This window comes from Hippoglossus stenolepis, chromosome 8 (genome assembly GCF_022539355.2).
Source record: "Hippoglossus stenolepis isolate QCI-W04-F060 chromosome 8, HSTE1.2, whole genome shotgun sequence".
In the NCBI taxonomy this organism is placed as follows: Eukaryota; Metazoa; Chordata; class Actinopteri; order Pleuronectiformes; family Pleuronectidae; genus Hippoglossus; species Hippoglossus stenolepis.
In genome coordinates this window covers 7,177,084-7,200,792 of record NC_061490.1, presented here as the reverse complement: position 1 = coordinate 7,200,792, position 23,709 = coordinate 7,177,084, and the positions used below count along the sequence as shown (strand labels likewise).

At 40.2% G+C, this 23,709-nt stretch overlaps 1 protein-coding gene across 1 annotated transcript in view; it reads right to left on the bottom strand.

Moving 5' to 3' along the window:
• The window catches only part of tsnare1 (T-SNARE Domain Containing 1), a 145,487-nt gene extending 122,112 nt beyond the window's left edge, over positions 1-23,375 (bottom strand). The window contains exon 1 of the mRNA XM_035162801.2: positions 23,257-23,375. The gene's annotated coding sequence lies outside the window, so the exon portion shown is untranslated. The remainder of the gene's footprint in view (positions 1-23,256) is intronic.
• Positions 23,376-23,709: the final 334 nt, after the last annotated feature.

Genomic DNA, 23,709 nt, shown 5'->3' with positions numbered 1-23,709 from the left:
CTTGATGGTCATAGAATCTACCCAAACACATTCTCATCGGCACCTGTGACCCTATCTTTGAATTCTCCAGCATTGAAGTGGTTGTCTCTATCCAGTGCCGACTGCACTTCTGTATTGACTAAGCCCACACAAAAGCCACAAGCTGAATAGTGATTGGCTGTTACCTTGTGCTGCTGTGTGCATCAAAGGGATAAGCTACAGATGGCACCCTCCCTGTCATTTTCAGAACATATCGACATGACCTAAATTAAGACGGTGAGAGATTTATAAATGTTTGTTTTGTTAAAACTTGTTTTACACAATTATCTAAATTAAGTTAAGTTAATTTGGAATCACTTTAAACATGTTGGATGTTTTGATTAAAGGAGGGTGAAGAACTATGTTACCCTTATTAGGGTAAACTGCTGATATCAAATGAGAGTGGACTGGTCAGTATATCATATTTAATAAAAAGCCATGACAGACCCATATATCAGCCCATCATTACTATGAATGGTATGTGTGTCAGTATGTCACACCGTAAATTCAATTTGAAGTGATTACTCAAAAGACACTACCTGCACAGTGTAAATCAGAAGAGTAATATAAGGTGTATTTTATTGTCATATTACAGTCAATGGTCTGGGATCAAATCAGTGAGACACAAGGACACTCTGATGATGTTTCTTCAAGACAGGACTGACCCTAATCAGCTCGCCTCCTTTTGACCAATCTGCTCAGCCTAACATCCCAGACATCCTGATTCCCAGCTCTGATGGAAGCCCCCTGTCTGATTAACTCACACGCACAATTCGATTAAGTGACTCTATTGGGTCAATGGACATATAAATGTGTTAGATATGATTCATTTACCAACCCAGAAATGTCTGTTGGAATCATTCCATATTCTGAAGTGTGCTGTAATGGTTCTCATTTAACCCTAATGTTTATTCACGGCCTCTGTGAAAAGAAATAGCCAAGAAGTTACCATCTTTCGTTACACTGCCATTATAAACATATAAAACCTTAAACAAGACAAAGGCCTTGTTTACACCTTTCATTAACACGTTTCTTTGGTGACCTAATCACAAGTGGTTTTCAGGTGTTAATGCACCCAAGACATATTAAGCACTTTTGTAATCATTTAGAATATATTTGGAGATAAACTGGGTCACGTATAACCACATTCTTTCAGAAGTGTGTATGTGTGTTAGGCGAAACTGACGGAGCACCTACTCAACATCCTCTGCGAGAGGACATATGTATTCAGGACCAAAGAAACCCGTCTGGACTATTTACTGGGCTGCTTTTTAACCATTCTTTGCCTTGTTTATCTGTCATGCATTTGACTCACAACACCAAATAATAAATCTCTATTGCGAGACCGATATAATGAAATGTGAAATACACATCCTCCGAGAGTTGGAGGGAAAATCAAGTCCAAAAACTCGAAGAGGGGCTTATTAGCTGCTCTGTGAGGCTGCAGTTAGCCACAGCACTGCTGTGAGCTACAGTGAAGTCCAAGAAGCCTCCAGGAGAGTGAGAAAGCAATCTTAGACTTTTGGACCCCACTGCAAATGCTAAATCAGCTGCTCACTGACAAAATACTGATATAGGCCTGGCGGGTATAATGTTCACCACACGCAGCACCTCAATTCCGAGTAGCAAAAAACACCAGTAAAGGTGAGGCCCACCTGCAGTGGTTGAGAAGTCCATCAACTAATTCATGCTGTTTTGGTCAACTGTAAAAACTGTTAGCGGCAGTTGCCAGGCCAAAACCGCAATGAATTAACATCCGTTGGCTGGTAGCGCACCTCCCAACTTCCTTAAGCGGCCACACGCCATGCGACACTAGCGATCAGCTGGAGGCAAAAGATTGTGAACAGGTCCGTTTCTGCAGAGACTGTTGGAAAAGTGGAGACATTCTAGAGGAAACCATGGAAAAACTGCGACCGGTTTGTCAGGGCAAAGAAGCCTGAAGCAGTGCTCCTGGAGGAAACAAGCTGCTGCCTGTGTTGTTCCGTTTGGGTTTTTCGTTGCCTTTTTCCAGCATTTTTAGGTCTCAGCAGTGACACCGGAGAAGACTGCACCGAGTGTGAGAGGGAGGCGGAAATGGTCAAGATAACACACAGATGTTTCCAAATAAGATTAAAAACCTTCTAAAAGTTACAAATGGCTGAACACTTGATAGATATTACACAAATCTTACAACTAATTAGCCACATTTAGGCTGCACATGCAGACATGGTTGGCTCATTGGAAAAAAGTTCTATACATTTACAAATATTTAGTACTGCAGACTTAGTCTTTTTTAGCATGTAAGAAACTTGTGAAAATTACCTATATTTATTATTTATTATTACACAAAACATTTTCACATTGTCCTAACCTTGAACTTGTTGTTATCAATGGCTTCTAACTGATGTTTAAAATGTCAGTAAATGGTTCATTAACCATGAAGAAATGTATAACTATTAACCTGTTAACTCTTTACAAAAATGATTTGATACAAAGCTGTCTTTAATCAGGGATATTAGCTATTATGTTTTACTTATTTATTAGGATTGAACTTATATCAATATATAAAATCATTCATTATGTACTTGTAACACTCATACTGTAACAGCAGCTTCCCAACAAGGAAATGTTGAGTTAGAATGGCCAAGTCTCTTTAACATAAAAAGGTTTTGATTGGTCATTGTATGTTTTTCAGTCAGAAAAAAAACTGTTGCATCTGCTGTTGCCATTTAAAAACACAAGCTACAGCAGATTGGGTCCTGAAATACCCAGAATGCAGCTCACTGTGGACGGCATTTCAAAACACTATAGCTGCATATTGCAGGCCACATGTCTGCTTGTAATTTGAGATAGAAGTAAAAGGATGTTTTTCCGATACCACAAAGTGCTATTGCTGGTTTGATTGCTTTTTGATGTGCATACTCAGAAGCACAGACGTGCAGGCAGGCACATGGCAGATTTGTATAAAAGGATCAAAGGGAAGGATGGAAATCAAAAGGCAGTGTGTTTTGAGGCTCAGCCCTCAACAGTAACTTCTGGAGAAAATAAAATAAAGATGAACTTAAAACCAGTCTCTCTCCCTCTCCCTCTCTTTCCTTCTCCCGGTTCCCCTTCATCCCCTCTGTCTATTGTCACCTCTTCAGCTGACACAGTCAAACTTAAGGAGTGCTCGTGTGTGTTTACTAAAGCCTCCTCCCTCGTCCCCAGTCTGATCTCAGGCCATTCCATCAGCACTGGCTCCCTTTGAAAACAACCTTCAGCCCAAGGAGGAGGAGAGAGAGAAAAAAAACACCTCTGGGCAGTGAAATTGCCTTGTCACACAAAAAGGCGTCATTATTGAGATAAATCACCCCATTCTATTCCATAACTAAACTCTGCCTCAGCTTACCTTCCAGTGGCACCTGCCATCCAGGCTGAGCTGTCACATGCACTCTCCAGACTGAGGCATCGTCTGCTAGGATGATTCAGTGCTGCCTCTTGTTAGTTTGGTTTGACAGTGTGCTGCCATGAAGTAGTCAGAGGGTTTAACAAAAGGTGAATCCCAATAAACCAATTAATTTTGGCACTTTGATTGTTAAAATCAAAGTACCAAAATCCAATGCTTCCGGAATTAAGCCCAAAAAACAACAGAGCCATAAAATATACAGCATAAAGCTCACTAATATGTTTCAGTTAATTAGATAACAAGCTGGGCAGCAGTGAACTACACAGGCAGAGAGGTTGTTTCGTGTCTGTTACAGTGGTGCATCCTTCCATCTTCTGCCACTTATCTGGGTGGCAGCAGAGTAAGCAAGTTAGTCTAGAATCACCTTTCCCTCCTCCTGGGGGATCTAGAGTTGTTTCTAGGCCTGATTGTTTAAGGTTGAAGTTTACAGAACTAGTCTGGTAAAGAATGTTCGCTATAAACAGTCTTAAAGTCAGTGGCAGGTAAACGGGAAGAAAAAAAATAAAAACAAAAGTAAACAAGAGGGACGACCAGGGAGTAGAACAGAAGCACCAAACTAGACAGGAAAGATAAACAGAAGCAGCGCAGAACAAAACAGAAGCATAGAGCAAGATTTACCGAGACAAACTAGAGCAAAAGCAAAACCAGGGACATGAACAGAGGAACTGACAGAGAAGACTAAGGAGCAAAAAAATTAAATAAAAAATAGGCAGGTAAAATAGGGGAATCATATAAGGCAAGGCAGACAATCATAAATGTGGGGGAACAAGACAAAGACATGAAATAAAAATAAAGTCAAGTCAAGTCAAAGTGTGTTATATGTGCAGATCAAATATATAAATAGTTCTCTAGTGTGTTTAGGGTATACCCCGGGTTCTTCTACTAGTGGAACCTACCTGAACCACCTCAACAGGCTCCTTCTGACGGAGGGAGGAGTGACTCTACTCAAGCTCCCTCCAAATGTCTGAAGTCCTTACCCTACCCTGAGTCTAACCCTGCCACAGAGGAAACTCATTTCAGCCACTTGTATCTGCAATTTCATACCTTCAAATGGCTTTTTAAGCTTGATGGCCTCCTTCGTCACTGGCTTCCAGCAAAGGGTTCTTACAGATAGCACCAATCACATTCGGAACAGAACTCTGAGCAGCCACATCCACAGTGGAGGTTTTTTAAACCTTGCACATGTGGATTCCATGTGTCAGGCCTCTCTGAGGATGCGTGGAAATAACTTCTGGAGGTGGGAGTTAGAGGTGGGAGTTAATGACCTTAAAGACAGGAGCCTGCATTTTTGGCTTATGAAGAGACATATTCATAAAGCTACTAGTACACAGGGGTGCTCCTTGACATGAAGAAAAATTCTCAAAATGATGCAGTTATATTTTCTGAGGATTTCCCCTCACAGTGAAGACGAGATCCTTGTAAAGATAAAAGCCATCCACTCAGCATGTCGGCCCTTAAGAGAAGTGAGCTCTTAACTGCTGGGTTTAGGGAGTAGGACTTTTAAGAGCCTTAAGATTAAAGATAACATGAATGTAACTTTGCCATCAGCTTTAAATAAGTGGTACGACCCTCACCTGTGTGTGAAGAATCCCATTTGTGTGCTGCAATCCACCCTCTCGCTTTTATGGACCGCAAGATAAACCACACTCTTCCCACTGGTGCAGCACAACCAGAGGGAGTGTGGCATTATTCTGTGGCTAATTCCTCAGACACCTGCCTCTTGACTTGCAGTGTAACACAAGGGCTGAACTTTCCTTTAAAAAATGGTTTTAAACTCATCAAGTAATGTAGCTAATAGTGAAGATTTGACGTCTGTCCAGTTGAGCTTTCTGGTACTCTTACTTTCTTCGTTTGTTTGTTCACTGGTTAAAGTATATTAATCCTTCATGTCAACCAACACTGCCATTCATATAGAGGGGTCAGCAATCACAGAAATCTTTAAAAGCTCATAATTTTTCCCTTAATAATTTCAAAAAGATAGAGCACTAAAATTACAAGCATGGTAATTAAAATTAAACAAATCCATTAACTGCTAGATTGTGAACAGGCTATTGCGTAGGTAGGCCTGCATTTTCAAACATGTTGTTAGTATCATTCAACAAATTGTTCAATACGTATAATAGGTAACTCATAATTAAAATCTAATTATAATTATTTTAATTCTAATTATAAGCACTTCTTAAAATATATATATAGATATATACACTACCGTTCAAAAGTTTGGGGTCACTTAGAAATTTCCTTATTTTTCAAAGAAAAGCACTGTTTTTTTTCAATGAAGATAACATTAAATTAATCAGAAATACACTCTATACATTGTTAATGTGGTAAATGACTATTCTAGGTGGAAACGTCTGGTTTTTAATGAAATATCTACATAGGTGTATAGAGGCCCATTTCCAGCAACTATCACTCCAGTGTTCTAATGGTACATTGTGTTTGCTAATCGCCTTAGAAGACTAATGGATGATTAGAAAACCCTTGAAAACCCTTGTGCAATTATGTTAGCACAGCTGAAAACTGTTTTGCTGGAGAGAGAAGCTATAAAACTGGCCTTCCTTTGAGCTAGTTGAGTATCTGGAGCATCACATTTGAGGGTTCGATTATACTCTCAAAATGGCCAGAAAAAGAGAACTTTCATGTGAAACTCGCCAGTCTATTCTTGTTCTTAGAAATGAAGGCCATTCCATACGAGAAATTGCGAAGAAACTGAAAATTTCCTACAACGGTGTGTACTACTCCCTTCAGAGAACAGCACAAACGGGCTCTAACCAGAGTAGAAAGAGAAGTGGGAGGCCCCGGTGCACAACTCAGCAAGAAGACAAGTATATTAGAGTCTCTAGTTTGAGAAATAGACGCCTCACAGGTCCTCAACTGGCAGCTTCTTTAAATGGTACCCAAAACGCCAGTGTCAACGTCTACAGTGAAGAGGCGACTCCGGGATGCTGGCCTTCTAGGCAGAGTGGCAAAGAAAAAGCCATATCTGAGACTGGCCAATAAAAAGAAAAGATTGATATGGGCAAAAGAACACAGACATTGGACAGAGGAAGATTGGAAAAAAGTGTTATGGACAGACGAATCAAAGTTTGAGGTGTTTGGATCACACAGAAGAACATTTGTGAGACGCAGAACAGGTGAAAAGATGCTGGAAGAGTGCCTGACGCCATCTGTCAAGCATGGTGGAGGTAATGTGATGGTCTGGGGCTGCTTTGGTGCTGGTAAAGTGGGAGATTTGTACAAGGTAAAAGGGATTTTAAATAAGGAAGGCTATCACTCCATTCTGCAACGCCATGCCATACCCTGTGGACAGCGCTTGATTGGAGACAATTTCCTCCTACAACAGGACAATGACCCAAATTATGCAAGAACTATTTAGGGAAGAAGCAGGCAGCTGGTATGCTGTCTGTAATGGAGTGGCCAGCGCAGTCACCAGATCTCAACCCCATTGAGCTGTTGTGGGAGCAGCTTGACCGTATGGTACGCAAGAAGTGCCCATCAAGCCAATCCAACTTGTGGGAGGGGCTTCAGGAAGCGTGGGGTGAAATTTCTACAGATTACCTCAACAAATTAACAGCTAGAATGCCAAAGGTCTGCAATGCTGTAATTGCTGCAAATGGAGCATTCTTTGACGAAAGCAAAGTTTGAAGAACAAAATTAATATTTCAAATAAAAATCATTATTTCTAACCTTGTCAATGTCTTGACTATATTTTCTATTCATTTTGCAACTCATTTGATAAATAAAAGTGTGAGTTTTCATGGAAAACACGAAATTGTCTGGGTGACCCCAAACTTTTGAACGGTAGTGTATATTGACAGAATAACCACACCCAGTAAAAGAATGTGTCATACCTACTTACCCAGTCAACCACACTCCATTATGAAGGTAAATGTTTCTTTCCCTTCCTTGTTCAGTTTACTAACTCCTGACTGAAGATTCAAATTTTAAGTATGATCAGAATGTTTGTTACTACAGCTGTCACCGCCACTATCTGATCCATCTGATCCAAGTGTCCAGGACGTCCAGCTGCAGACGTGACACAACCAAAAAGTAAATCTATGATCTTTGGCCCAAGGTGTTCTTGTACACAGTAAACTTGTAAATTGCCCTGTGCTCACACATGGTGTTTGGTATGGCCACTGGCCAGCACAGAAGTATACTATCAAAGCACTACACTGGTTCAGCTCATGTTGGTCTTCCCTCCCAATCACCCCATTCCAGGTTTCTCAATTGTCTCCCTCTTGAGCATTGAAGTCTTCCAGCGCAATTACAGAGCCTCTAACTATTACCCTTTGCAGGATCTCAACCGCAGGCAAACAATCAGATCCATCCTCTAACTGAAACATATATTTGTATAGAGGCGACCCTCTTGTGTTCCACAGAAAACAACCCATGATCATAAGGCATGGAGGGTTATTATGACTCAGGCTCCTATGTCATATCCCAACCAGGAAGATATAATAGAGAGTAGTGTGCATGTAACACACATTGATGGATGTTGATTTGACATGGAACAGAAGTTGTATGAATAATGTCAAATCTGAAATGCTAAAAGGAATATAATTACGAAAATATAAAATGATCAGTCCCCCCAGGGGTACCACTTAACGTCTGGTCGAAGGAACCTGAATGTTCAGACATTACCCTGCATAACATGATTTGATTCATGATGAAATAAACTTTAAAAAGCATGCTGGCACCACCCACCACAACTTAAAATGACTCCCAGTTGGCACCCAGCAGTGAGACATGGAAAATATGAGACATTTTCCACTTCATGCAAATGTCCTCTCGGATGGAGGAGTGTCAAACTAGAGATAATCAATCAATCAATCAAACTTGTTTTGATCCTCTCATGAAACACATGAGGGGATCAGCACATAATTGTGTTCTACTCCACTAAACTATGTAATAGAACTTCCAAATAATGGAGAAAAAGTCGATCATCACAGTCTTACCTGTCGACAATATACATTTCATTCTACTGGAGTTAGCTGACCTAAGTCTTTTTTTTCATAATGGTTATTGTTTTGCGCTCATATATTGCTGTTTAAACAAATATGCAGCTAATGGAATATCAGGCTTAAATGCCTCTGAGAAGCCAGAGTACATCAGCATGTTTCCCAGTGATAACAAATAATGACACCAGTGATGCTCCAAAGCAAACTTGCTAATGGTAACATACAGTAATGATGTGGAGCAGTTAGCAGCCTCACTGCGTCTTCCCGCCCCTGCAGAGCCGTTCACGTCATCAACAAACAAAATCTGGTTTGTCTACAACAGCCGCCGTCTTATTTCCTCAGCCGCATGTGTGGATTGGCACGGATAAAGTAAACGGTTAGAGGGGAGGTTCTGATAGAACACAAAAGGTTGTGTTATCTGTGTTTGTTCTCTGTCACAGCTCTGGCCTTAGGAAGGAAAACACAAGCAGCGGTCTGGCTCAATACATAAGGCTGCGTAAGGAGGGAGGTGGAACCCACTGCTCTGCTGCCACTAACTCACACATGTTGGTGTGCGGAGTTGTTACTGATGCCGCATTGATAATTGCAACGGCCACAACATTTTTATCACATATTTATTGTCTCTGCAATGTCAACTAGGCATCAGTTCTAACCTGTGGACATTACAAAACATGGGTCAGTTGCCTGCGGTGTAGATGACTGTCTAGACATTGAGAATTAAAAGACAAAAGTACAGCACTCTGACAATCCGGGGACCGGAGGGGGTTGCTGGCTGACTCAGCGAGGCCAGGGTCTTGTTGCTCCTACCTATCACACCCAAGCCCTCTCCGCTCTCTAATTGGAGCAGCCACCCTAATTGGGTTTGGAAACCATGGAGATGGCCGCTGTGTCTGGGAGCTGATGAGCAAAAGAGACACCTTCAACAGAGGAGGAGACGCAGGGTGAGAGGGTTTTGTCTTTGCTGTGACTGAGATGTTTCAGCCTCTTGCAAAAATAACTGAGGCCGATATGACTGAAGGGAATGTGTTCCATTACTGCCCCAAGCTTCTCACTCATTCCTGAGCAACAGCTTTTAAATAACACAAGTTCAAGAAAGGACAGTGAAATATATCAATACAACGGTTTTACTGTGACTCAGACGAAAGTCATACTTGCTTTAAACCAAAGACCCACAGTTTTTCTTGTTCTCTGTGTGACATAAGTGAATCAATTCCATTTACTTGCTGTTTAAAGCAATAGTTCAGTCCTGAAGTTCAGTGTTAAAGTTAAGTGGCCAGGCTTTGGTTACACATTTACGCCCTACTATTGTTTACCAATAGTAGGTCTGACATGAATAAATATATGTCACCTTTGTAGGGCTGCACAATATAAGGAAAACATGCCTGAGATGGAGGCTGCAGGAAACTAGATGGATCCCTTTCGCTATTGAAGGGGGGGCGGTAAACCGCCAGTGAGAAAAAATCCATACCATCACAGCCCTAGCTGTGATGTCACCAGGTCACTTAAAGGACTGCTCCCCCTCTGCTTCTCTCTCCATCTCTCTCTCTTCCCACATCTCCAGAAGGACAGCGTATCTCTCATCTGTTTTTCTCCTTTGCTCTCGAGGCAGGACGGCCTGAAGCTGACTGCGACAACTTTCCTCAAAGGCAGCGATGTGAGAGCCTGCCTAAGGACTGGGGATTCTTCAGCACTAGTGGCCGTGACACAAAGTCTTGCCAGCGTATTTAATAACAGGACAACAAAAGGAGCTTTCCTCCAACTTCCAACTCATTCCATTACAGAATCCAGCACAGTAATATGTGCAAGATAACCAATGATCATCGTGGTTATCTTGAGAGCCAGCTTGAATCCAAATTTAGTAAGAAAACCAGAAAACTTGTATAATAAATAAAGGGTTTGGGGTTTGACAGTTGTGAACGTTTAGCACACTCTAACACGATGCATCATGGGAGATAAAGGATGCAGTGTATAGGTAGTTTTACCCATATATGGTGTTAAAAGTAAGGGTATCTATTAGCTGAACAGTTTATCGGTGGAAAGTCACCCCGGGCGGTGTGGGGGATGCTGGAATCAATCCCCGCTTGGTTGAGAAGCAGGTAAATGTCTGGACCGAGCAAAGCAAAGCTGTATCTGTGCAATTGCGTAGTAATTTGGCAACAGTTCCTATATCTGTGGCAATATACAGTAGCAAGGGAAACTGTCGCTCTTTGGCCTCACCCACTAAGATTCAAATAAATCATCACAGTTATTCCTACATTCAGAACAGCTTGTCTGCATAAACGTTGGCAAATGTATAATTCAAAAGGCCAACTTCTTAAAAGATTGATTATATCCATAGGAAAACACCGTGATGCCAACTTTTACAGTAAAACTCAAACTTTGTGCAGAAGTGCATCACCTCTCAGGCTGCTGATTACCATAGGATTGAACCCAGCAGCATCTTAACCACCTGCATCTGCTGGGACATGATTGAAATAAGTCTCCATAAATTGCCTTGACTCCTTTAAAAGAAGAAAAATTGTTTTTAGAAAAGAAAAAATCGTCACCTGTTCAGAAAGGGATTGGCGGTGATAAAAAAAAGACAATATTCAATTTGTGTGACAGTATTATTTTTGCAGGGGCAAAGGAGACGGAGTTAGATTCAGTCATGGATTAAAGAAATGCAATTTCAAAGATTTTAGAAAGCCAAATTTTATCAGCTTAAATAAGAAAACACTATTTCACTGTGTATGGAGAGACAATGTTTGAATCTTTCACTCAGTCACTGGAAAGGTAATGAAATATAACTAATCTCAATAAAACTAAAAATAAGAGATCAGAGAGAAAGATAAATGTTTGGTGCATAGCATTGCTGTATCTCTGCCACTGGTCATGTCTAGATGAAGCTGTGGAGGGCAGTCATGTCAAAGACAGAAACACTACAACTCATTTTGTCTTAAGAACCAAAGTTATGATTTGTAGAGAAATCTGACTGTTGTTGTGAGCTACTCTCCTTATGTCAATATCAATTATTCAACATCAGCAGAACTTCAGATAAAAGTTAGAAATCCTTCACTTTCACCACTTGGCAAAAGCTTGAGAATACAAACTCTTTAAATGATCAGTACCTTGAATGTCTGCACTTTTTGTCACAACATTCTGATTATATGGTTAGCATAGCATAATTATATATGCAACCTTGTCTACCACAAACAACATTGTGAACTCATTTCACAGGGACTGTTTTTATATCCAGTGCTATCATTCCTAGAAATCTAAAGATTTTACACAAATAAGATGGAATATATATATATATGTAACTTCACAGAATTATCTTACCACACAATAAACTGAGATTTACTTCAAAGAATGTACAACATCACAGACATAAGTGAAATTGAAAAGGCTTTGCAGGAGTTGAACCAAACTGTTCCAATTCCCAAGAAATCAAATACTGACACCCAGACTTTAGTAGTGGTGGGATGTAACAAAGTACATTTACTTCCTTTCCTACTGTACGTGAGTACATTTTTGTTGTATATGTACTTTATATATATATATATTTCTATATTATTTTACATATATTAACAAATACCTGTACTTTTTTACTCCACTAGATTTTATTTACAATGCATTGTGTTAAATGTGCACATAGATTTTTATGAGTTTACGTCTATTTACTTCAACCACAACTGCCAAGTAGGCTAACATTTGGTCTCTCACACAGGGGATTTCAATTGACTCCAGTGTTAATCGAATTTTTGACATTATTAGACACCCATAGAAACTGTTCATTGACTACCCAGAGTAATAATGACAGCTTTGACATTACTGCTTCTAAAAGAATACTGTGTAAAAATGTACGTTTGACCATCGTTAATATCCCTAATTACAGTTCTACCAAAGTAGTTGACATACAACTAAGCTGAAAAATAATATTTCATTCATGTGCGAGACACAAGGAGCCAAACAATCTGTCTGATCTGTGAACAGAAAAGTTTGACCGAGCTTAGGGTTAAGCAATGACATGTCGAATCATTTGACTGCTGCTGCTGTGACATCAGAAGGTTTATATATAAAAAAAAAACATGTTGCTTTGAAACTACAAAAAGTAATTGAGCCTGATATATCCAATCATTAGAAGGATTGCATTTGTTGTCTCTGAAAGGAATCAGTGGATGCAGGCACACCACACACAGTTCAGCCAGATGATTATCACTACCACTTTACAGAAGAGGGGGAGCTCACATGTCCCACAGTGAGACGGGGGAGTCTTTGGTGAAAGGTGACCTTGAGTAAGATGCTACAACGCAGTGCAGCTTTCATTTGTTTGAAAGGACCAAAAAGGTTGTCCTCTCTCTGCACTTATTTGATTGGATTGTCCATGGCAGGACAGATTCTGCCGTCCCTGCCTGCATGCATACGAATGTGGCGCAGAGCAGGTGATGGTCCTCAGGGGAAACTGTTCATTATTCCACACAATCCTTGCTATCTGCCATTCATTTCCGGTCTTCCTTCACACTCCCAATCTGGCCGTGGCCTTTCTCTAAAGGACAGTGTAGCGTGCAGGAGACTTCATCTGGCCTCCTTTTCTTCTGACCTTTGAAGAAAGTAGCTTTTATGTTACCTCAGGGTTGTGTAACCAGCACCCACATACCTACAGTTATATCTCAAGTCTGGCTGTTCAACAGCTATCTCAGCTGAATGTATTTTTAGAATGAAGGCCCTTTACAGAGAAAAAGGAAATTACCAGGAGGTGTTGGGTTGTGCGTAAAGCTGAAGCATAAAAGTGCAACTTGTAGGTCAGGTGGACATGTTTTTCTGTTTCAGAAACCGAATATTGAGCCATGTCACAGCGACTGGTGCTGGACTCTGCTCTCCTTTATTTGCAGAGTCAGCTCAAAACAAAAAAAAACAAAGAAAGGCAATTTTTGTTGCACATCTTGCAGTTTTATGATAGTATCACCAAAGCCACACCCATTTCACCTACTGGGGCATTCAGGCATCTTGAGCTGTAGTGAAGGGCTATTAACACAAACTAGGAATTTCAAGTAAAAAACGATTTTTAATCTTGTGGCCCCTCAGATAAATACACATCTTTAAGATCTCTTAATGGCCAATTTGAATAAGAGAATGTATTCAATTTCTGCTCCATTGTCTATGAGACTATCTGACCATTGCTGTTGAAGAGTCAAACATTTTGAAATGATCCTTTGTGCTGGGGATTGATTGAGAAAGGTATGCATCGTCATATGCCAATTAAGTGGACATCGCTCTCACCCTAATGTGAATGTACAGTTGAATGTCATTTGTGACAAACCATTAAGTAGATGTTGAGATATTTGAATGGATGTGCATAGATTAACAACTATGGGATGCATTGCCATTAAAGCATTTAACTCTGAACTAAAGCAGATTGAACAGCCCACCAACACACCAACACTGCCATCCAGTATACAACCAGCATAGCTGAACCTAAACACTGTATCCTCAAACATTACAAACAAACTTGACAATGACAATTAAATATTATAAGTCATCCCTTTGGTTTAGAAAGTAAAGACATCAGGGAGAATATGGTAAAAGTGACAATGTGAAATCAGTGTATCATCAGTATGTGATTTTGTGTGAACCCACAAAACATGTATTGTATTTGGAGAAACAAAATGAACCACACAATATTATCGTTCCAAATTTATCCCGAAATCGTTAATTCTGCACATTGCTAACATCCCTAATGTCCTGTTATATGTGTTTGAAACACGGCCTCTGTTTTTGTCACAGGAAATCCCACTGTACACTGAGTGAACTAACAGAATTACAGATATGTCCCAGCTAAAACATCACACCAGCAGTGGAATGCCAATGAGTCTCCTCAGGCCCTGTGGACAGGCCCACAGTGACATGGTCTGGTAATGGGCTCCCTGTTTGGAGTGCAGTGGAGTAGCCTGAGGACTTGGCCCCAGATAAGGAAGAGTAATGATCTTTGGCCGATGAGTGAGCCATGCTGTGGTTTGCTTCCACTCTAGTGATCTCATTCTGCAAACCAACAAATGCACCGCACGGATTCGTCACTCCAGTCAAGGATGTTTTCTGGGAGCCCCACCGAGAGCATCTGAAGCTCAGTGCCTGGGAAGGGCTGAGGAGCACCCGGGGGAAGTGAGCGCTGTCCAGGGCCTTGGCATTTTGGAAATGCTGTTCTTCCTGTGTGGTTTCTGGGGGGGCTTCCTGGCCCTGGCTGCAGCACTACAACAGATGGCCAACTGGACATCCATGACGCAGCCTTCTGGTGCCATCCTCATGCCACATATGCTTCACCCCGCGGCTACGACTTCCTGGAGATTACTTTCTCACAGACCCTCACAGCCATCACCATGGCTACACAATCCCAATTGTGGCAAACAGACCTCAGTGTGCGCACACACACACTTGTATCTTTGTAGAGACACTCATTGACATTATGCATTCCCTTGCCCCTAACCCAAACTTTAACTACCCCTAACCCTACAGTAATTCTGACTAGAACTGTGAAGACATGATTTAACCCTAAATACGTCTAAAAAGCGCCAGCTAGAATGTCCTCACTCAGTGCAGCACTTATATTTAAAAATTCATGTTTATATTTCCATACCCTTTATCTCTCAGCACTTCACTAACCAATCGTGTGCATATATGTATATATAGTTATGTCAGATGCTCTTAATCTGATAACACTTATCTAAAAAATACTTCTATTTTGAATTTTATCTTATTATGTATCGCTGCTATTATTTATAATTTTTTATAAATTGTCATATTAAGATGCCTATTCTTTTTTTTTTTTATAACAGCCAGTGGAGAGGTCTTTGAGGTTGGACAAACTAAACCTCCGCAGCCCCACCTGTGCCAGTGAACCTTTTCCTATTGAATTATTTCATTGAGGTATTTATTTATTCCATTAATGCTGGAATTTTAAACAATCGATGATGGTTTTGATGAGGGACTTTTTAAATGTTTTAAGACTAATGTGTGCGAAACCCCGGCCAAAACTCAACACTACTCCTTACCCTGAACTAATTCTAACTTTAACTGTAAATACATGTCTTAACCCTTAAACATGTCAAATTGAGCACTGGCCAAAATAGTCCCCCACTCTGTGAGGGTTGATAGTCAAACTGGTCCTCACGAAGATAGAATACAAATACTCACACACACACAAGCAGTGATTCGCTAAATCACCACATGACGCTTCCAAAGCCACTGTCAGGTATTCTTTTATCAGCCTAACACACACACTGGTAAAGCTGCAAAGTGGTTAACTGCCACAACCTTCTCTTTATTTTCCTTAATATTCAGAATTGATGTCATGAAGCCAAACTGTTGAACTAGATGACTAGATGATTAGATGAGTCTCAGCGAAGCCTCAACAAAAGCGGACGGAGGATTTCACTCTCTGGTTGTGACAAGATAATCAGAGGCGTTTCCAAACCCAGTGCTGAGCGCTCATGTGGTCATGCTTTGAGAAACAACCGGGCTGCTTCGGCTCAGTGATAAACTCAGAAACTCGGGGTAATCCGTAGAAAACCTTCAATATAACAGGCTCTGCAGAGTGTGGTAGATGAGGTGAAACAGAGCTTTGAAAAAATAAAATCACTGTTACAAAAGCAGCCATACAAGCCAGTTGTTTTTGGTCAAATGCTGATTTGTAGCGTGGAAGTGACAGTCCGATGGTTTGGGAAAGATAGATTGGAACAAGAGTATCAATTCCATCCGTGGGTCCTGAAGATTTCTTCATAACCTCACTTTCCATTTTTTTCCCCTTTCTTTTTAAAATTGTCTTTATTGACATAATAACAACGGGAAAAAATAGACCTTCCATGCCACTTTTTGCTCAGTGCAGCATTCGACATGGGGAAGTGTGAATCTTTGGCAAAAAGTTAAAAGTGTTAATTTCATATGATATTATCATTTGTTCTGATATTGTCCATTTGTTAGTCAGGTGAAATAACTTACAGGCCACAGTGTGAATGCTGCCAACTGTGTTTATTTCTGGTCTAGTTTGATCTCAATCTCTACATTTACATGCACTAATGAAACCATGTGACAAATCGGGTTTCTTGGCACATTTTATAAAATTTTGTGCAAATGCGAATTTATCACAGAATTATGCCTTAAAGAGTTAAACTGATAAAATATTTGACGATATTTGTTTTTATTCATGCCATATGCATGCTGTGAGCACTGTATTTTGCCTGTCGACATGTCTGCTCCAACACAGACACACAGCGGGGTAAAAATGGACCAACACACCATTTCTATCACCACTCCAGTAAACATTTTCATGTGTCTGAAATATGGTTGGAGGTAAGAGGAAAAATCTGATTACTGACATGGTACACGTATACACAGATTTACAGGCAGCAAGTTAGTGTAAAAACACATCTGATTACCCAAGTAACCTGGTGGCTAACGCAACACTGTGAGCGTGTCGATCTCCGGTGAGAGGGGAGGAACTGACTGATAGTTGCAGCGACGCTCCAATTGTCATAAACTGGTCCAGCAAGTTCTAGAGTAATGCTGAACTGTAGATCAGTTCATAAGAGTTAGAAGTCATTAAAAAGCAGCGTTTATCTCCAATTTTGTGTATTTTTTAACAGCTGCAGCTCTTCTTGTTCAGGAGGTTGGGAGTCATGGGTAATATATCTGTTGGGTTGCAGTTCAGTGATTAGGACCAAGCAGTCAGAGGCCCACTCAACACATTGATAGATGTTGTTTTTTTTCTCTAAATGAAAACCACTTAACCACTCAACCGCCCCAAAAGAATTAGTCACTACGTGTGGCTGCAGAGGGCGCTGTTGCTCAGTAAATGTTAAATAGTGATGCTTTAAGAGCGTGCAGATAAAAATGAAAGCACAAACCGTACGTGACCAATATTGAATCAGGTAATATTTTGCTTAGCATATCAACTTTTCAAGACCAAAAATATCAATATACATTTGAGCTGGTTCATGACACAACAGTTAATGCAGAATGAGCGCTACTAAATGTTTCTCTGTCATTATACCATACTGGGTTTGAACAGATGAAAATAATGTAAAACTAATTACTTTAATTTGAAATTTAAAACAGTCTAAGGAACGAGCATCTCAAACTCAATTTAGACATTAAATAAATTGCTGTAAGTAGAGGATTTCATGTTCAGATCTTATATTTTGGGCAGACAGATGAGTAATTACAAAGAGACAACACAGACAGAGCAGCTCATTATCTGCATGCTGTTGTTCTATCACTCCGCTCTCCGGGGAGAGTAAACCATGGCATCTCTATGCCCTTGCCAATACTTTGTGGAACAAAAAAAGTTGTGAGGCAGAACCGGGAACTAATTTCATTAGCGGCTGCCATTTGTGACTGATTACAGGCTGTTCTCAGTGGCTGGCGAGCAGGTCCAAAGTTCTGAGAGGTTAATAACCAGTAGCAATCAATTACTTAACCATTCTGATATGATCAATGGGGTTTCCAATCTGGCAGACAGCAAGATGAGTAGCGGAATACGATAAAACCTCAAACATGCTGAATGCGCTGCAGCAGCAAGAAGCTGCAGCGGAACTTTTGAATCAGCAATGTGGAGAATGCACGAGTATAAACTAGAGAAGATGCAGCTAATACATAAAAAAACTAAAATCTCTCATTTTTTTTTTACAGATCTGCTCAAATGAAACTGTCCAACAGGGCTTCACCTCAACAGAACACAATCCACACGGGAACAAAGTCTGAAGGAAACACAATCATCATATTGGGATTAAACAATGAGCACGAGCACATTAGAACCAAAGTCCCACCCTGCGGTTGAAACACAGAGTTTCTGCATTGTCAAAGAATGAGAACAATGCACCAGCAGCATCTTAATTAGTGTACTATCAGCCATCAGTAGGCCTCCCCTGTATTGTCATGCATCTCCGTCCACATCAGGACTGATTATTCTAATGATGTCTAAACCTCTGTCTGCCCATTATTCGCACATCACCGAGCCCGGCCTTGTTATCTTTCATGGCAGGGCTTCTTGTTTCCCTGAATCCAAACATTAAATCCAGAAAAACATTCCTATCCCTTTCCTCCCTGACCTTACTCGTTGCCATTCAGTGCTCAAGTCATTTACTTAAACCATTATATGAGCAACAAAACTACTATAATTTTCTGAATAGCACAAATAAACTGTTTGCATTCTTAACAGCATTGTTTGTGTCATAACAGGACTAAGGGTGAAAAGCCCTGCTAGGGGCTCCAAGGTTTATTAAACCCCACAATATTACAGTGTCGTACACAAGAGACAACATAATAAGTGCTTGGTGCTGCAGGAAAGGCCATGGGATCATTATAATGAAAAGGGTTTATCTTGTACCTAAGATGAATTTGCTCTGGAATGTCCGGGGCAATCTGCCAAAGACACATTTTTTATGCAATGTAGATCTTTTGGCCTGAGGTCTGAGCAGAAAGCTCAAGGAGTGTCCAAAATGGGTTCGTGCTCCAGTGAGCATGAATTGTGCTCAGGAAATCGCGTGGCAATTCATTACATTTTGATGGGCCTTGTGTAAAAACATCCAAAATAATCTCTCACACACAGAAAGAAAGAAGGATCCCTGCCCCCCACACACACACATGCTCACACACACACACAGTTTGTTTTTTATGTTTCTATGGAAAATCATCTATACCCTTAAGTATAAACATAATGAATTGATACATTGAATTACATTGAAATATCTTTAAATCCATAATTTACCCATCCTTCTCTTTCTCAGACACCCTGCATATATACACACACACACACATAAACATAAAAATACTATTAGGCAGCTATTGGTTTTCACCAGGTTTTATTGAGATTTTAAAAGCTTTGAAGGGTTGCATGTTGAATGCCTCTCTTGTTGTATCCTTCTCTTTGTAGGCTTGCATTTACCTGTGTAGCCCCAGAGAGGCACTTTAAACTTCATTTCACAGACCTGTGCGTCAGCAAGATGATTGATTGATCAAACTCCAGTGAGACAACAGGTTAAAAAACAGGTTGCACCTTATACAACACTCATGTATAACAGAGACAGCCAGCGTCTCACAATGACCCACCTGTGTCTCTCTACAGAATTACAGCCTTCGCTTTTATTTTTTCAGCATCTTTCTTCGGCAAAATGTGACGCAGCCGTTTAAAGTGCGGGGCAGCTCTTCTTTACCTCGACAGGCCAATCAGAACCACAGCAAATAACAACAAACACATTTTGTATCGTGTCTTAGCAACAATTTATGTTACACTAAAGTATATGCTTCTCAACATCACTGTGGCCTATAAGTTCATAACCACCATGCCACATCACTTTGGCCACAATTTACACATATGATCACAGCTCTAAATGAGTTACAAGCCAAGAGTGGAGGGAAAAGAATGAAAAGTTTAGACCATTCATCGATCATTTATCCAGCAGTTCTGTGGCAGCAGGTTAATATAAGGCAGACCAGACCTCCTTCTTCCCAGCCACACCTTACAGCTCATCCTGGGAGATCTCAAGGCATTCCAAGGCCAGATAGGATATATAGTATATATCTCTATATTATATATAGTTTGCCTTTCACACAAGAAACAACGCAGCAGGACGCGTTTACAACAACACAGAAATCTGCAGAGCGTACAGGTGAGGGGGGGTGCAGCAGGCAGGATGTGACGTTTAAATTCTGCTGCCAAGATCAAGTTTGTTTGTTTACAACGCACCAACACTGGCACCGGCCCTCATCACCAGAAGCAGTCTTGACATCTTTGTCAATGTGAACTACATGTGTGGCACTGCTTGTTTTTTTTAATACTTTTTGTTATTTTCAAGCTAACATTGCAGTTATGCCCATAAAACGGCAGGAAATGTATGTCAACAAATCGCAAAGGTACAAATAAGGTCATGTATGTGCGAATAGTGAGACACGAGTCATTATATGGCCTGTGTAGAGAGCTGTTTCAATTAGGACAGAAGGGCTGCAGATGTATTTATCGTCCACTTAGTTCAGGTCTGACAGATGACTAGTGTAGACAAGCCCCAATGATCAAGACCCTCAAAGTACTAGAACTTGATGGGTTTGTAGTTTAGACTGTGTGTGTCAGCTGTTTGTTTGTCTTGTCTTTTTACATGCAATCTTTTTTGCTATTCACCTTTCTATATGCTACAGGTTGTACAAGATGATGTGATGCTAGGTACTGGCAGTGGGTCAGCAAAATAACAGGTAATCTTCTTAGATCCATTAATTGTGAAATGAAATTTTAAGATAATCTGGTTAAAACATGTCAAACTATCTTGCCAATGGTGTTGGACAGGCACACAATGCTTGATTTGCATTATTGTCATGGAGATATTTCTACGTTGCTACATGGGCCAGGAGTCAGTATTTGTCCTTACATTCCCCACTGCTGAAAAAAAAAAAAAATCACACAATCCCAAACAAAAGCTAATTATCAACCCAGCGGGACTGTGCAAATAAATTATGATTATTTGGCAGACAGCTGCAAACACCACAGTGGAAGGCAGCTCTGAATGGGAGCCACAAGTAAACAACATTCACAAATGCTACAAAGGTGGAAGATTTCATAACAGGTTGACATACTGTAGCTGAATGGGACACGGTGGACATCTCGTCACTGCACACTCTAAAATCACAGGCCCTATCAACAGTCAACTCAGCTCGCCTCAATCGACCTGTACTCAGACTGATATGAAAACAAGAAATGCTCCATCATAACCCTTCAGAGGCCTCCTTTTGACGACATGGTCTTTGCAGGCTCTGTCGTTCTTTCTTAATATTTACTTTCTATTATTATTATTATTATATAAATATTGACAATTAGTTTTTCTTTAACTCTGCAAACATAAACTCTGGTTGCCAGCGCACTTGAGTAGGACATTAATTCATTGATGCTTGGGCTCAACAATAACCATGTTGTTCTATCCTGACAAGGCTGATGCATACTCATGGTAACCATCACCAGCATGGCTTTGACTATTAACTGGTATTTCCTGACCATTTAAAAACTAAATGTCATCATATTTGTGTTGTTAATGCATAGAACACAACATTTTGACAAGAGTGTGTAGTGTTTTCAACCTCAGCTTCAATAATGCATCTATAATAGACTGTGGAAACAAAGTAAATAGTTAAACTCTGCACCTTAAGGATAAATATCCTAGTTGAAAGCCATTAAAGCAATAATTACTGACCCCACTGATATCACTGCGTTATATTTATTTGGCTTCATTCTGGGGTTCTGGCTTCTAAATTGCAGTTTTTACTATTTTCTAGCAGATGAAGACATTTTTTTTTTAATCCACCAAGCACTTGTAGAAGGACAATTAATTTGTATCTTTTTGAAATGTTGTTTTCTATTTCCCTGAAACATAACAAACATAATGTAAACAAAGTGACAACAAAATGGTTAAAATCCTAAAAATGAATGAATGTTTGATGAATTATGATCTGAACTGGGCATGTTGTCAGAATAGTCTCCTACCTCCAAACACACACACACACACACACCTCAACCAAAGCATCCATGTAGGCTGTGAATAAAAGGGGGGGATTGAAATGTGTTATCATCATTCCTCCCATCATCCTTCGGAAGTGTAAGCTGCAGAAAATGAAAAAACATTATCTGAACTACTCAGCTGTACTTTCAGTTATCTGTTATCAATTCTATAACTGAGATTTGATCGATAACGCATTTCAATTTTTGTTGACTGTGTTTATAAAATGGTATTTGTATTGTCTAAAGTTCATGGAGTTCTTGGAAACGTCATCAGTGCAAACTTTCAAGTGTACTGTGACAAAGTCCTTACAAACACAAGGAAATCCCCAAAACATCCAGTGGGTAAAATCCATGTGCTAATGGAGACCATGTGATAGGATGCAGTGTAGGAGCTACTGAGTGGACATTATCCGATTCTTTTGTCAATTATATTATTGATCATCTCAGTTCATTTCAGTATTAGTTCTGTTTTCTGCTGGCTCTGTCCTGGGGCACATTGGATTTGTTTAAAATGCTGACGTTCAGGTTAAATTGCATGATGTTGTATTGGTTTCTGTATGTAATCACACTGTCATAGAGATTAATTGAACACGCATTATCAAAATATTTGTGAACAACTATAACCCCTGAAGAAAAAATGATAAAAGCTTAACAGGTATGACTACAAATACTAAATAACTGACATTTGTAGTAGTTAAGAAGAAACATGCGGTTTTCCTGCTGACATAATGGCTGTGATCATTTTAATCTTATACAAATTAAATTAAATTCTTGGGTTCACTAACCTCGTTTATTTTTACACCAATTTTTTGTTTGGCTACTTATTTCATTTTATGTAATAAATGTCCATCACATGCACATGTGGGCTTTCAGTAAAACCCTCCCTACCTCCACTGTGCTGACAGGTTGGAATGAATCAAAAGAAACACAGCGGGGAGAGGGGAAATAAAAAAGAGGGATCCTCATCCATAGCATCACAGCTCTTATATTAGAAGAGGAAGTACTTGTGACACACTCACATCCATCCCTCCTCTCCATCACATCTCTACATACATCTCCAATAACAACAAGGCTTCCCATGGACTCACAATGCTCACACACAGCCTCAAGCTTCCACACACACACACAGTGACACAGTGCAAACATACAGTATGTGCTTCCCTGTTGTCTACAGAGACAACGGAGAGGAATCACTAATGGCCTCCTGCATCCCCCTTATCCCTGCCTCCCTCCTCCCCTGCTCTGCATCCTCCTCCCCCTCTCTGCCTGTGCGAGGCGGTCACGTCTGTCACTAAAGGCAGAAAAGCACCGGGAGAAAAAGGAGGGATTCCTCCAGCTTTTACCTTTCAACGCAGGGAGAGATACTGGCTGTGATTCCCCTCAGATGATGCTGCTCCTCAGCCTCGGCTAACAACATCACATGACCAGGAACCACCTGCTCCTGCCGCCTGGTCATATGACCAGATTAGGCTGTGGCAAGGATTTCTGGGATTTGTAGTTGTCAGGGTAAAGAGAGATGGAATTTCACTCCAGAAAATAGCACGTGGGTTGGTAAAAATACAGTAAATATATCGATTTTTTTTTAAACAATAAATTAGATTTATTATTCATACTCAATATAATTAATACATAATCACAGAATAAATGCATATAAATATATATATATGGACGCACGTGTATGTTATTTTATTGATGTATTAATAGTGTATTTTAATGATGTAGTAAATATTTACATTAGTTGGAAGCAAACCACTGATGGAATATCATTACAATGATAAACAATATGAGGCCACGAT